Source organism: Pleurodeles waltl, chromosome 1_1, assembly GCF_031143425.1.
Source record: "Pleurodeles waltl isolate 20211129_DDA chromosome 1_1, aPleWal1.hap1.20221129, whole genome shotgun sequence".
Lineage (NCBI taxonomy): Eukaryota > Metazoa > Chordata > Amphibia > Caudata > Salamandridae > Pleurodeles > Pleurodeles waltl.
This window is the reverse complement of record NC_090436.1, coordinates 241,915,652-241,932,008: the sequence shown is the minus strand read 5'-3', so window position 1 is coordinate 241,932,008 and position 16,357 is coordinate 241,915,652. Positions and strand designations below refer to the sequence as shown.

The following is a 16,357-nucleotide window of genomic DNA, read 5'->3' as shown; positions in this document are numbered from 1 at the left end:
TTCAACTAGCTCAGTTAATTATGTAGCCAGCCTTACACGGTTTATCTGCTCTTCACCCTTGGAAGTGTTTCGAGGAGTATTCAACTATCCAACCACTCATTCAATTGTTGTGCCGTCAATCACTGTAATGAGATCTTACTCACATTCGGCATTGGCACCTGTTGTACCACTGCACCTGGAGTCTGCAGCGTCAAAAGTTTCAGGCTCTGACTTGCACTTGGGCCATTTACCGCATCTGGAAGCGCAACAAGTGGACTAAGATCCATTCATTACAAGGGATATAGGTGATCCCAAGGACAGACCATGACAACACCATTGGGAGATTTCTGACAAAATTATGACTATGATTATTAAAATTGGGAAAATTGGGAAAAAACAATAAAAAGTAAATAAAATCCCTTAAATTGGATGCTTGTACTTCAAATATAGGGTTCACCTCCGCCGGGTTGAGTTGACGATTGAAGATAATGGAGGAGTCTTTGCAGAAGTCAGAAGATTACCTAAAAAGGGAAATACTCAGAACTATTATTTACAGGTTACGTATTAGGGAGAAGGAAATTCACAGTGCCCTTCTTTTTCTCAGTATTCAGTGCTGGGATTGTGGTCGTGGAGCAGAACTCCACTGCCAGAGTCCTATGCCATTCATGGAATTAATCCAAGAAGAAGCCCTGGGAAATGAGCCGAACTTTTAAAAAATGACTACTGCAGGCACAGGTGAGGTATCGAGATAACAATGAAGACAGAAAAAATCTATCAGGTAAAAAGTGAAAAAATAAGGGAAATCGATTCCAGAATTATGCTCAAACTGTACAGAAAGTAAAATCGAAAAAACGAAAATGAGGAACGGCTCACAAGTCTTGTTATTGCTAATCCTAATTGCCAATGCATAGTGGACATTGGGGGCGCATTTACTGATGGGCCAAACAGATGATGCTACAAATATTAATGTAAACGAGAAGGCTGACACAAAGTTATGGTAAGTCTTTGAAGGGGAATACATTACACAAATCGACCTAGACGTCATTTAGTGGGTCGAAGGGGTCACAGTTGCTCCCTGGGCTCTCCTTACATTGCCTTTGCAACCCTCGGCCTCAGAGCGGGAAAAATCAGTGCCAAGATTACATGGTAATTTTGCCCTTATGGGCCTAGTGGGTCTGCCTTCCTTGTTTACTGCCCATTTTTAGGACAGGCTTAACAGTGCAGTTCTTGCCGGATGTTGACTGATCAAACTAAAAAAAGGGTTTTCAGAAGCACTACCAGGAGAGGGGCTTGTTCCCCACCCACATGTTGGTAGCCAGGAGTACATGTTTTGAATGGGCAGAAGTTGTGTACTTTGATAAACAAAGTGCTCAATATGAAGTGCTATGACAAAGGTACCAGTCCTGATATATTTATTGTGAAAAGAATGTGTTAAAGTTGACAGGCGTTAATGTGTGAATTGTTATTACTCTATAATAAAACCTACAGCTAGATATTCTATTACATGGTGATAGACCTGTCAGCCTTTGGGTAGTCTTCCCCCAAATGTTTAGCCTTACTCCTCCATTTTGTCTGCCCTCATTTTTGCTGGTCTTAGGACTTAGGACTCTGCGCACTTTATCACTGCTAACCAGTGCTAAAGTGATTGTGCTTTCTCCTCTAAACATGATAATATTGGCCTATACCCAATTGGTGTATTTAATATACTTATAAGTACCTAGTAAAGGGGCACTGCATGTGCCCAGGGCCTGTAAATTAAATGCTAATAGTGGGCCTGCAGCACCGATCGTGCCACCCTTATAGGTAGCCCTTTAAACATGTCTCAGGCCTGCCATTACAGAGCCTGTGTGTGCAATTGTAAACTGGCATTTTGACCTGGTGAAATAAACATTTTACCAGGCCCAAACAGGAAACGCCCTAAACAACTCACCCTCAACAACGTGAACATTTCCCACACATGCGTAACAATGCTTGCCTGAACAACAACTGCTTTTTGCTCTGCCTTAACCACTCATGTGCCAAACTACACATATGCGTGGTAAAGGCAGAGAGAAAGGCACAGAGCAATCTAGTGGATTTGGAGAGGAGGCGGTGACGTAAATGGGACTGGGTCAGGGTTGGGGGTAGTATTTAGGGGTGGATCAAGGGCTTAGGGTGGGGGGCTGTGTCCTATCAACAAATAAAGGGTGACCCACCCACTTGAGCTAGGCCCAGGAAGACAGGGCACAGAAACAGTTGTGATGCACTCATTAGTAATTACTTATAAGACAATCACATGAAACCTTCTTAATATAATTTGACAAGAAGTAGTATCATCAATCTGGAATTCATCACAGATCACTAGCTGAAGATGCGAACTTCCTTTTCCCAGGTGCTAGGCCGCACACGGCCGGAGTCACACTTGCTCAGGCACTAGGGACAATATGGGGGGAAGAAAGAGAAGCCAGCAGAGCAGATAATAGTAAACGAAGGGTCATTTGGCCACTACTCTGGAAGTTCACTGAGAGGTCTCTGCACTGTGCCTTCCAATGTGGATCCAGGTATGCAAAGCATGGGGTAGGATCATTGGGGGACATATGCTGGTCACAGTGGAGCCCAGCCGAGCCAGGCACTATAATACAGAATAGTTACCACATCCCACACCTGCTTGGGAGGAGGTGCAACATCTGGGACGTGATGATGTGAGAAGATGGTCCTGGTTGACACAAAGAGATACCAATCTACACCTCCCTGAATGGAGGCGTTACATCAAGTGCATGATGACGAGTCGCACTGGATGATTCCGATCAAAAACACAAAGTGCTCAATGCCATACTTCCCTGAAATAAGGAACAACATCTGGTGCGCAATGACTTGAGTCGCACCAGACAGTTTCCGATTGCATACACAAAGTGCTAAATGTTGTACCTCCCTGGAATGAGGCACAACGTCTCATGCACGATGACTTGAGCCGCAACAGACAATCCAGCTAAACACACAAAGAAAATTCCATGTGTGTACCTCCCTGAAATGAGGCACAGTATCTGGTGTGCGACGACTTGAGTCACACCAGACACTTCAGATTGCCAACACATGTTAAATGTTGTGCGTTCCTGGAATGAGGTGCAATGTCTGGTGCGTGATGGCTTGAGTCACATCAGACTGTCTGGCTACAAACGCAAAAGGTGCAATTTCAGTGGGTCCGCATGAGGTAGAACACAACACTGCTCCTGGGACTCCCACACCTCTGAGGGTCACACAATGACATGGACACCACACACAATGAGCATGCAATCAGCAGTGGCATGAGAGAAATGTGGCTTACTCAACGAAGGCAGGGCATGCGGGGCCCTGCACAGGTGAATCCTCTCACAACAAACCAGCCTCTTATGTGTGTCATGGCCCCGCGATGAAGGGCCACACTCCTTGAAATGCTGGCAATACTTAGAAGGCAGCACACTAAGTGAAAACCAGACTCCAGAAAGTATACTTGCTTCAGCGCTCGCACCGCTGCTGCCAGATAAAGTCCAGCCAACAATGCAAGTACTTACGAGTGCACCGCTCTCCAGATGATGCCGGTAGAAGGTGTAGGTCCGATACGGGAGGTCTTTGATGTCCCTGAGACCTCCACGAGAGAACAGGGGCACACCGTCATATCCTTGGAAAGCACACTTCAGAGTGCTACACTGCAGAGACCAGTTTGCTAGGCCAACCCCAATGTCGGAAAGGTGTGCGGTACCTTCCTGGGGACAGTAAATACTCCTCTGGCAGTGTGCACCACACAGTCCAGCGTATCCGTCCCTCATTCCTGCAAATGTAGCTCTAAGTTGCTAAAGTGTGGTACCATTGGATATGCTGAAGTGTGCCTTTGAAGTTGGGGGTGGTTCAAAGGTAATAGGTAGGAAGGTGCACATGCTTTCACACTGTATTTACAGTCCGAAAGCACCTAGCACCTCGAAGCCACTCAAAGAGAATCAGCATAACCATGTAAAAAAAGCAAAATGTTTGGGGGAACAATACCTCAGTGTGTCAGGTCTAACATGGGGCAATTTTACATCACAGTAAGATTGCATGAAATTGTACAGTTTCTGTGCATTAAAACCACCCAATTCTCTGTAATTGCAAGTAAAACCACATGGAATGGAAAATTATTGTGTGGGGCCCATTGACCTTCTTGGAAAACACACTGATCCCCTAGTCCATGCGGGGGTCAGTGCATGGGGTGGGTGGGCTGAGGGATAGCAGGGAAGCTTCATGTAGCAGTGGAATGCATTGTATGCATCCCCCTATTAAAAAAACGTGGCATGCAACTTGACTGCCTATGCAGCCCAAGTCTAAAGCCAATTTTCCAACAGTTTTTTCTGGCTAGAAAAATCAGATCAGATTCTTCCAAAAATTTTAATCTGGGTGCAGAAAAGCCTAAACCCTAATAATCATGCTGAGTGAAATTAACAAATGGATGCGTGTGCTAATTTCATTCTGCCTGATTAGTAACCATGCCAAATGTGGTTGGTGGGGTGCTTGTTTAGATTAAAACCAATGCACCTTTGATGCTGCTGTAAGACACTCAGGGCCAGAAATACAAAAGCCTTTTGCATTTCTCAACAGGCCGAATCACAATTTCGGCCCATTATGAAATGCAAAACACCCTTTTCCAATGCCTTTAGGGAATCGCAAAATGCCCTGTAACCTGTAGAAATCGTATTTTGAGATTCCCTAAATAGGAAATCGCAAATAGGGATTTCCTATTTGAAAGCAATTCCTAACTGCAAAATGAGTATTAGTAAATGCAATTACCATTGACTTCAAGTCGATTGTAACCATGTACAGTTTTTAAAAAAGCACCCAAAAATGCTTTTTTTTAGAGTGCAATAGAGCACACACATGCCCCTGGGCCATATGTGTGCTCTACATGTGCACCACTATTTTTGGGGTGCATTTCGGGGCACCTTTTGCCCATAGCCATCCTTGGTTTTGAATTTCCCAATTAGCAATTTCCAAATAGAAAATCTCTATTTGGGAAATGTAAAACTGGCCCATTGTGACAAATGGCATGGGATTCCTTATTTGCGATTTTCTAGTAGCGATTCCTACTTTGAAGGAATCGCTATTAGGAAATTGGTATCTTGGTACATAGCATTTTGCATTTCCTAAATAGCCATTTCTATGAAGTCGCTATTTAGGAAATGCAAAATTGCATCTACATATATCTGGCCATTAGTCCTAGCTCCTCCATCATAAATAATGCATTGTTATAGTAATGCAATATGAATGTTTCTATCCTGCCATCATTTTGCTGGTAACGTGTATTACTGCCAAGTGTTAGAAAATGCTATAACATAGACAGACAGCCCACTCTAGGAAATAGATGATGCAGGTTTGGAAAATAACACAATGGCACAAGTAGCTTAACCCCGAGTCCTGAGGGATCAGAAGAATGTGTATGAATCTGCCTTACAAGCTAGTCTGCTTTAGATTCGGTTTGTTTTTCTCATACGTTGAGCCGCCTTGCAGTCACCGAATAAGAAGAGGTCTGACATGGTCCTTGGAGCCCATTCATATGTTGTGCACTGGTCTTTCTGGCCATTCATCACTTCCTTATCACTTTTTCTAAGTAGTACTTCAAGCATAAGCTGTGTATGTGACCTTTGCCCTTTCCATCTGTCCTGATTTAAACTCACCTACACTAGTGTTACCTAGTTCATTGCTCAAGTGTTTCTTCTAGTGGCTGGATGCCAGGGCAATAAAACAAATTTAAATCTCATGCACCTATATGTATGAACAAACCATACATTAACAAATATTTTTTCTAAATGTTGTTTCACACCCCATCTGCTTGCTTAGCTACAGAAGTATCAGGCTACTCCTTTTACATCAAGATCACAAACGGCCAGATGTATCAAACATTTTTGCGATTGCAAATGGCCCAACAGGACGTTTGTGATCGCAAAAATGCATTTTGGTATGTAGCAAGTCCAATTTGTGATTCGGTAACCTGCTACCGAATCGCAAATTGGATTTACGACTACATACCGATTCGGTATTAGGAAGGGGTGTGTCAGGGCTCCTGAATACTGCAGACACATAGGGCATATTTACGAAAAGTGGCGCTGCTCCCCTTACCACCCCGCTCTAACGCCACCATGTGTGCGCCGAATTTCTAATATGGTGCACCATGTCGGTAGTTAGAGTGACTAGCGTCACAATTTGTGATGCTAGTCCGGCGCTTTGCAGGACTAGCGTCACAAATTATGATGCTAATCCTGCAAAACATCCATAGCCCTATTCTAATCATTGGGAGCTTTAACATAGTGCAGCACCAATTTTCTTGCTCCCCTTAGCACCCCTCTAACGCCACCATATGTGCGCCGAATTTATAATATGCTGCACCATGTCCATAGTTAGAGTGACTAGCATCATAATTTGTGATGCTAGTCCAGCACTTTGCAGGACTAGCATCACAAATTATGATGCTAATCCTGTAAACCATCCAGAGGCCAATTCTAATCAATAGGAGCTTCTTTTTAATGTCTGCACTTAGCAGGTGTTAAAAAATGGCGATAAAAATGGCGCAAAGGAATCCCATAGATTCCTTTGCACCATTTTCACTGTCTCCCCAGTGCCGGAACGCCCTCTTGCATACATTATGCCTGTCAGAGGCATAATGTGGCACAAGGGGTTACAAAGTGGCGCAATGCAAACTCCACCGCTTGCGGAACTCCACATAGCGTGGCTGGGTTTTTTCAGCACTTTACAGAGTTCCACATAGCAGAACTCTGCGAACTCTGCCTAGGCCTATTAGGGACCTGATGATTTGGGCCCAGATGGCACACAAAACATTGGATGCCAAATTATAAGAGAAGTTACTTTTAGTGGATGAGTTATCGTTAGATAAGTCTATTGATATTAGTCACCAATATGAGGAGATGAAGCGAGGTATGAAACAGCTATCTTTTAATAATGTGAATACGGCACAGGTAGTAAGAAAGAAAATAAACCCTGCAAGAAATCAACAGATTTTAGTGTTGGGGAATGGGTGTGCATGATGCAAGGTAGATTGGTAAGATCTGGAGGTTTTATGTTCTCAGAGCCTATGAAATTGTAAGGATTGGCAATCTGTTGATAGAGTTAACGGATGCAAATGTTTGGGGTATGAGCAAAGTGGTTAAGGTTCCAGAGTGTCTTAAAGAAGGTAACACAAAAACTACTAAATACAGGGTACTTGACAGAAGTAATACAGGTGGTACACCATCTACTGTTCCAGAGAGTCTTGAAGAGGGAAATATTGCACTAGACAAGGGATCACCCCACCTTCTTCTAAAGTTGTTTATCCAGCAAAGCAACAACAGCCTAAATGTAATAAACAAACACCACAATGGTTTCAAGACTATCATTTGTAGTAGGAGAATATATACTAGATGTATTATTAATATTATATTCAATAATGTTTCATGTATAAATAGTTTGTATTATTGGATATATACTGTCTGCGTACTATCGCTTCTTATTAACAAAGGGGAATGTGTGGTATCTCAGTTGGAATCTTGGTGTCAAGCCTAGATTCAGAACGGGCACCAATATTCCAGCTGGGACAGTTGGCCCGGGCTTCCTCCTATTAAGACCAATTTTTTTTGCTTTCCAAAATAGAGCACAAACAACCTGCATGTGTGGAAACCTCATTCCTGGACAAGTGGAATGCAATAAAGGTCTTGATACGAATGGGTCTATTCACGGTTGTGAAGGGCCCAAAAGCTTGAATACAACTCCCTTGCAGCACACCACAGTTTCAGGACCTTAGATGCACCACTTGGGGGTCAGGAACCCACTGCAGCTGACTCCAGGGACTGGTGCAGGATGTTGGGGAGCCTTTTATGTCCTTGAAGCTCAAATCAGAAGGCCAGCCGAGTCCCTCTGGTGTATTGGGTCCAAAGCTGAAGTTGCAGGTCCAGTTCTCTGTTCACCCAGGCAAGAGGCAGCAGGGCACAGGTCAGCACAGCAGGGCAGCAGTTCCTAGAGAGCAGCAATCCATCAGGGTTGCACTCCTCTCAGCAGCACAGCAGTCCTTCTTCCTGGCAGAGTATCCACAGGTCCAGAAGTGTACTGAAGAGTTGATGTTTGAGGTCCAGTATTTATACCAAGTTGTCCCTTTGAAATGGAGAGAAGCTTCTAGAGGCATGCCTTTGAAATGCATGGGTACCCTGCCATTCTGGCCCTGGCTATAGACTAACTACATGGAGTATGCAGCTCTTTGTGTGGAGACAGGATGCAGCCTATTCAAGTGTAAGTAGGGCTGAGCCCAGTTCCTCCAACTCATTCTGCCAATGGTGAACCATCCAGTGACACTGAAGCTCACCATTGTTTGTGACTGTCTAGGAGGGAGACACAAAGCCCAAATGTCATGTGACCCAGAGACAGGTTGCAGGCACAAATTAGGTAAGGCAAGAAAATGCCAACTGTCTAAAATTGTAATTTAAAATCCAACTTCACTATAAATTAGGATTTTGAGTTTCAGTTCCATACACCCAAAACTTGAACTGGTTATCTCTTCACATTTAGAAACTACACTTATAAAATGTAATAAGGTAACTCCTATGTTATCCGATGGGAGAAGTAGGCGTTGCAGTAGTGAAACATGAACTTAAGAGTTTGTCACCACCAGGAAATGTAAAACTTAAATGTACATGTCCTACTTTCTGAATACATTGCACCCTACCCTTTGGACTGTCCAGAGACTGCCCTAGGGTGACCTATTTGTATTAAAAAGGAAGGTTTGGGCCTGGGAAAAGAATATGTTGCCAGGTCGAAATGAGTATTTAAAACTGCATACACAAAGCCTGCAATGGCAGGCCTGAACGTGCTTAAGGTGCTACTTAAGTGGGTAGGCCAATCGGTGCTGCAGGCCCACTAGTAGCATTTAATTTACAGGACATTGACACAGGTAGCACTTTACTATGGACTAACATGTAAATTAAATACGCCATTTGGGTATAAGCCAAACTAACATGTTTTAAGAAGAGAGCACAAGTACTGGTTAGCAGTGGTATAGTGCATAGAGTTCTAATGTCAGCAAAATCAAAGTCAGCAAAAACAGGAAGTCATAAGGCAAAAAGTTAGAGGATGAGCCTGCAGAAAGGGCCAAGTCCAACAAAGTGCATCAAACACAATACAGTATACAGGTGGATGACCTCAACTCAATTTAGAGATGCTCTAAGCTTCTTATTAAAATCACAATTTTTTTTATATTTGTTTGTGAATTAAATAAAATATTTAGTAATTTGTGTATTTGTTTGATGAATATTTGCTTCTGTATTGTTTGTGTATAGTTTTGCAATTTAGATCATCAAAAATGCTTAGGCTGGGGTCCCCAGCTTCCAGGAATGATTAATGGAGGGTCCAAAGAAATCAAAAGGTTATGAACAACTTCACTAGAGAACAAGGGAAATGTGAAACTATAGTGTTATCCATCATTCCGAGGTCTACTACTTAGACTAGGGTGTTAATTGCACATCTGCCAAATATCATTCCATGCAGTAGCAGTAATTTGTAGGTTTGCAGTTTGAGCTAGCGATTGAGCATTTCTCATGAAGGGGCCTTGGCACTTGTATTCAACTTCTTTAAACTATTTACCTCTTTTGGTATCTGGGCTCCTGTGATGACTTTAGAATGTTTAGCTACCACAATGATCCTTGGTCGCTGATTTGAAGAACTGTCAATCACACAAAATCAAGGATTATAGAGCACTAGATGAAAACAAGCATTGACAAAGCTAATATGTATGCTGTTGGCCACCAGAGTTTTGGCTTTGTGAAGGCTTGTCATATGTATCACAGCTTTTTCAAAACTGTGAAGCTGCTGAATCCTCATCAATCTTAAATATAAATTGCCTAAAGTAAAACATGTTGTGGTCTCCAAAAACACACATTGACATAGTCCCTGGCATCTTGTGAAAAGGCAGAATGCCTCCACCCAGACTGAGGTTAGCCAGTGGCTGAAGTGGGCTGACCCACTGCCCTATGCTGTTTGCTGTAGTGGGTGTATGATATAATAACAGACTAATTGATGAAGTGGGCTTTTTGAAAACCCCTGTAAGTATATTATGGATATTTTTTGTGAAAACAAAAATTATTTGCCTCAGTCCAGACCAAAAAACTTTGGGCCTCATTACGAGTTCAGCAGCGACTCGGAGGACAAAGTGCACTGACATTTACCATCTGCTGGTAGCAGATTGTAAGTGTTGCATGTGGACCACACCAATGCCCATATTTATACTTTTTTAGCGCCGCATTTGTGTCATTTTTTGACGCAAAATCGGCGCAAACTTACAAGATACAATTGTGGCCCTTTTTTATACTTTTTGATGCAAACCAGTGCTGGCGCAGGTTTGCGTCAAAAATTTACTGCCGGCTAACGCAATTCCAATGGGCCAGACGGACACCTTATTTATGGATTGACGTTAGCCGGCGCTGCGGCCTGGTTAGAGTAAACAATAATGACTCTAACTGGGCAGCGCAGGCGTGGGGAAGAATGGGGGTTATGCGTAAAAAAATGGTGCAAGTCCTGTTAGAGTAAAAAATCATGGCTCTAACCGGACTTGTCGTATCACCCGCGTTTTATCACGTAGGAAAGATCAGCGTATCACAAGATGGAGGGGCTATTAGATTTGAAAGCTATGTGAAGGAGGCCTTGAGACATCCTTATTATACAAATTATCTTGGTGCTTTTTGTGAACGGACGGTGGAATCAGAGAATCAAGTCCCCTTTTCCATCGTGTTTTTGGAAGTTTACCCACACCTGTATATGGATGTATATCAACGGGAGAGACAATTGAATTGATGAATCTTATGGCATTATATATATTAAATTTCAAAAAGGAACTGCCCTGATGAAGGCGGCCTCATAAATTGGAGGGATACCACCGAAACGCGCGTAGGCTTGGTTCCTACTGTTTTTTTAGATGAACTATCAATTCTTGGTGCCAAAATCTTTTTTCTATGGACATTATAATGACATCATTGTGACCATCAAAAAAGTTTCAAGAAAAAGAGAATTTGTATATATTCAGTCTGTATTTAGATATATTTATGAAATTTAGAGTGTTATTACTTTTTCTTTTTTATTGTTTTCACTATTTCTATTGTCTTGTCCCGTGTGACACTTTGTTTTTGTGTGTTTTTTATATGTTGTGGTATATGTATATGCATTTCTTGAGTTTGTTTCATATCAGTAATTGTTTTCTTTTTTCTCCCGTGTAAATATCTGTATTATTGCATACATTTATCTAGCTGTGTTTGTCTTCGGATGTAGATACATTGGTGATAAATATAATTTTTTGAATCTATGGTATTGTGCTGGGTCGAGCTCTATTGTTTTTGGTTGGATTTTACATTGGTTGTAGCCCATTTTTTCAATTTTCTTGTACTCAAGTATTTCTCCCTGGATGGGCTACTTATCTTACCAGGGACCCTCAATAGTTTATTTCTAATCAGACTTGTGCCATTTTTTGACTCACAACCCCCATTGAAATGACTCTTGTCTTAGGAAAGACAGGAGTCATGCCCCCCCTGCCCAATGGCCATGCCCAGGGTACTTCTGTCCCCTGGGCATGGTCATTGGGCACAGTGGCATGCAGGGGGCCCCAAGTTAGGTCCCCCTATGCCACTTAAAAAAAAAATTAAAAATTACTTACCACAACTTACCTGTACTTACCTGGGATGGGTCCCCCCATCCATGGGTGTCCTCCAGGGGTGGGCGAGGGTGGCAGGGGGTGTCCCTGGGGGAAGGGAAGGGTACCTGTGGACTGCTTCCATGGTCAGAGACCATGGAAATGAGCCCACAGGTCCCTTAACGCCTGCCCTCACCCAGGCGTTAAAAAAATGGCGCAAATCAGGCTGTGCTGCATTTTTTAAGGCCCACCCCCTCCTGTGCGTCAAAATGACGCGGGAGTATAAATAAGGCGCTCATGCCTTAAAGTAATTTTTGGGACGGGAAAGCCTACCTTGCATGTCATTATCGCAAGGTGGTTTCCCGCAACCAGAAAATGATGCACACTGCTGAATTTTGACGTTCGCGAGGTCGAGAGGCAAAGTATAAATATGGTGTTCGTTTTGCGCCAAAAGTTTGACGCATATTCGCGCAAACGGAGTATAAATATGCCCCTGTATTTTGTAAGTTTGTGCCTCTTTTGCTTAAAAAAGCGGCGCAAATGTGGCACTAAAAAAGTATAAATATGGGCCCAAGTGTTGGAGAAAAATGGTGGTTGTGAAAGTGCAGGAGGGCACAGCAGTGTGTGGCCTGCCTGGGGATATGTTCCATGCTCCCTTCACAGTGTAGGAGGGGGCAGTAGGAACTGGGCTGGACTACTTTCCGCCATTAAAATTGGCCCAGTGTTACTTTCACGCTAACCTAGGTTTTGAGAAGTTTCATGGAAGTCAGTTCAGTTCAGTTGAGTGTTTCTTTAATTTCGTGGGATAGCGTTATTGATAATAGTTAATTATACTGCCCTTAAATTTACTACAGCATTCCATTACACCAGCCCCGCAAGTGCGTGGACAGGCCAGCGTCATCTTTGTTGCGCTAAGGGAGATGACTTATCAATCCTCAACAAAGTGCGATATTTTATTCTGAGCGTTACTGATTGCTGTTAAGGTGAGCAAAACAGTCACCTCAGACCAGTGCTTATTTTGTGCTTGTTTCCGGTGCTGAGCACTGGCACTTATTTTTGAGGGCCGGAGCTTATTCTTCTGCCCCAAGCATTTGCTGTGAGCAAAAGACACATATGGGAAAGAGACAGAGGAAGAGAAAAACAAAAAGGCACAAAAATGGGAGAAAGCGGAAAGCTGCAAAAGTGAGCTAAAGGGGCAGGGAGTGGCTTTAAATGGATTGAAGAGGACCGAGATGGCTTCAGAAATATGCTGCCTCAGTATTCCGTGTTCCCACATTTAAGTGCAGCAGCTCCATGTTTAAGAGGAGGGCTTTGAGCACAGGCACGTTTTTATTTACAAATTAAGCACTGCCTGATACCAACAAAAAGTATGTCATTATAATAATGTGTACGAAGCAGTGTCGAAGTTAAAAGAACAATGCAGGTTTTTCCCTGTCCTTCACATCCTGTCATTAGAGGCGCAGTTTGTAGTCTGTAAAAACAAATACCACAAATAACGCTGTAAGGACTATAGCGTCCTCGAGTCTGCCACATATTCAGGTGCGATCTTTCAAGACCAAAGAGATTCATTCCTTCCTGCCTGAAATTCGTCATGAAAGGATGGCATTTGGAGGGACTTTCTCACTCGTCATTTAGATGGCAGTGGGAAACCAAGGGCATTGCCATGTTTCTGACTACAGAATTAAAATGTTACATTTGCAACGACATGGGCTAGTTATTAATGTAATCTAAGCATGACTCATCTGCCTGCCTCTTTGTGTCTGTGCAGGGCAAAGATCAGAAGCCTTCAAGGCCGCCTAAGCGTGGTCTTGACCAACACGCAGAACAAATTTGGACTTTTGTATAGTATTAGCATTTAATTATTTGCAAATTGATAGGGAATATGAAGAATGTATAAATAAGTACATATAGGAAAACCGTTTTCTTCTGTATCAGTAGACATGCATCACTGGACGGCATGGTTTAGCGCTGTTGTCAGGGATGTGGAGGACTGACTTCTGGAAATTAATGCGGATACTGATAACGCATCAGAACCTTGATAAGTAAACTTACAAGGAGACACGTCTAGGCTAATGAACCTTTTGACCACGTTTGGAGACTTCCCAGAACGAGATATCCTTTGGCATCACAATCAATATATCAAGAACCCCATCAACATTCACAATCACTAATCAATTAAGTTAAACAATAATATTTAATATAGATCAATACAACAAACGCACCATGACCTTTCAGCCATGAATAACCACACAAATCTAGTAAGTGTTAGGATATTTATTCCCTATTAGTTACAATCTAATATCTTATTTATTAGCTTCAATATCAACAAGCACATCAAAACCACTATGACTTGGCAATCAGAGCAATACTTTATCAAAGAACATGAACATTTAGAATAAACACAATGGTATTATGAGTCAACTTCAACAGAGTAACATTAGTACATTATTCAACAAAGCAAGATCTTAGTCGTTTGTCTATTTGCATCCGGTAATAGTGAACTCCTTAACTAACCTCAAATTAGCATCAGCATGTTGGGCTTCATGCAAAACAATTTAGCAACACAAATTTGGAAAACATCTAACTATGGCCTCTATCAAAAGAGCAGTTGATACCTAGAAAGAAAAGGCAAACAGACAATTACAATTATCATCAGATAGTTACCCATCCGAATGAGTCAGCGAACAGCGTCAGTCTTCATCCTCAGGACATCAGTCGGCTCGCCATCAGCAAGGATAGAACAGGGCAAAGTCTCAGTATGGCATAGCTAAGAATAGGTCCTTCCCTCATAAGGAGGAGAAGTCAGTATTGGGTAAGGATTCAAAAGAGGATGGTTAAGATATCAGAACAGCAAAGTCTCAAAGTATAATAATTTCTCGGTAGAATGGCAAGGGGCAGTGAAGAATGGCGAAGAATGTCCCAAATAATGGCTGGCTTCTCCTTGAGTCATGCGATTATATTAAAACAGTTGAACTAGCCTATAATTCCCCATTGGATCAATTTTGGTGCATCATTATCTCTGTCCAATAATTCTCCACGCACCTTACTAGAATTTTCACCTAACACAGTTCTCATGCAGTTTATTGTTCCTGTGATTGACGTCTTCATCGGGTGGAATGTCAGGTAAGAAAGTTACACTTTACGCTCCAGTCAGTAGTTACATTGTCTTGTCCTAATCCAGGCGACCTTGCACCTGTTGCGAATTACACTGTTGCATTCCACAAGAATGTCTCCTTGAGCAAGTCGAGTCCAATGAGAAAGAATTTACTGTGGCTACACACACATCTCTAGCTTCTGGAAAAGTACAGCTTCGTGTCCTTCAGGAAAGCAGCACATTGCATGTTAGAAAAACACAGTTAATATGAGACCAGGCAGCTAGGCCCAGACCTTTGCTAACTAAGGCCTAGTGATTAATTTTACAAAACCTAATACATGATTCTTAATGCTAATACTAAGTCATACATTAGTACATTGTTAATTCATCATTAGTCAGTTTCATTAATCATCGTATACATTGGTGGCCACTCCCCGTGGGCACATTTCAAACGTGTACATTATTTTCTAGGTTAACACATTTTCTATGCAGTTTCACTACACATTATATTGGAAGCTTCTGATGTTAATATTAATTTTAAAAGTCAAGCTCAGTTCAGTTGAGTGTTTCTTTAATTTCGTGGAATAGCGTTATTGATAATAGTTAATTATACTGCCCTTAAATTTACTACAGCATTCCATTACACCGGCCCCGCGAGTGGGTGGACAGGTCAGCGTCATCTTTGTTGCGCTAAGGGAGATGACTTATCATTCCTCAACAAAGAGCGATATTTTAAATCCAACAATATTGAACTTTCAATTCTGAGCGTTACTAATTGCTGTTAAGGTGAGCAAAACAGTCAGCTGAGACCAGTGCTTAATTTGTGCTTGTTTCCGGTGCTGAGCACCAGCACTTATTTTTGAGGGCTGGCGCTTATTCTTGTGCCCCAAGCTTTTGCTGCAAGCAAAAGACACATATAGGAAAGAGACAGAGGAAGAGAAAAACTAAAAGGTGCCACAATGGGAGAAAGCTGCAAAAGTGAGCTAAAGGGGCAGGGAGTGGCTTTAAATGGATTGAAGAGGACCGAGATGGCTTCAGGATTACGCTGCCTCAATATTCCGTGTTTCCACATTTAATTGCAGCAGCTCCGTGTTTAAGAGGAGGGCCTTGAGCACCACGTTTTTATTTACAAATTAAGCACTGCCTGATACCCACAAAAAGTATGTCATTATATTAATGTGTACGGAGCAGTGTCGAAGTTAAAAAAACAATGCAGGTTTTTCCCTGTCCTTCACATCCTGTCATTAGAGGCGCAGTTTGTAGTCTGTAAAAACAAATACCACAAATAACGCTGTAAGGACTATAGCGTCCTCGAGTCTGCCACATATTCAGGTGCGATCTTTCAAGACCAAAGAGATTCATTCCTTCCTGCCTGAAATTCGTCATGAAAGGATGGCATTTGGAGGGACTTTCTCACTCGTCATTTAGATGGCAGTGGGAAACCAAGGGCATTGGCATGTTTCTGACTACAGAATTAAAATGTTACATTTGCAACGACATGGGCTAGTTATTAATGTAATCTAAGCATGGCTCATCAGCCTGCCTCTTTGTGTCTGTGCAGGGCAAAGATCAGAAGCCTTCAAGGCCGCCCAAGCGTGGTCTTGACCAACAGGCAGAACAAATTTTGACTTTTGTATAGTATC

At 42.4% G+C, this 16,357-nt stretch overlaps 1 protein-coding gene across 1 annotated transcript in view; it reads left to right on the top strand.

Annotated features, from left to right (window-relative positions):
- LOC138283501 (complement component C6-like) overlaps window positions 1–16,357 on the top strand; it is a 662,914-nt gene that overhangs the window by 429,356 nt on the left and 217,201 nt on the right. The window lies entirely within an intron of this gene.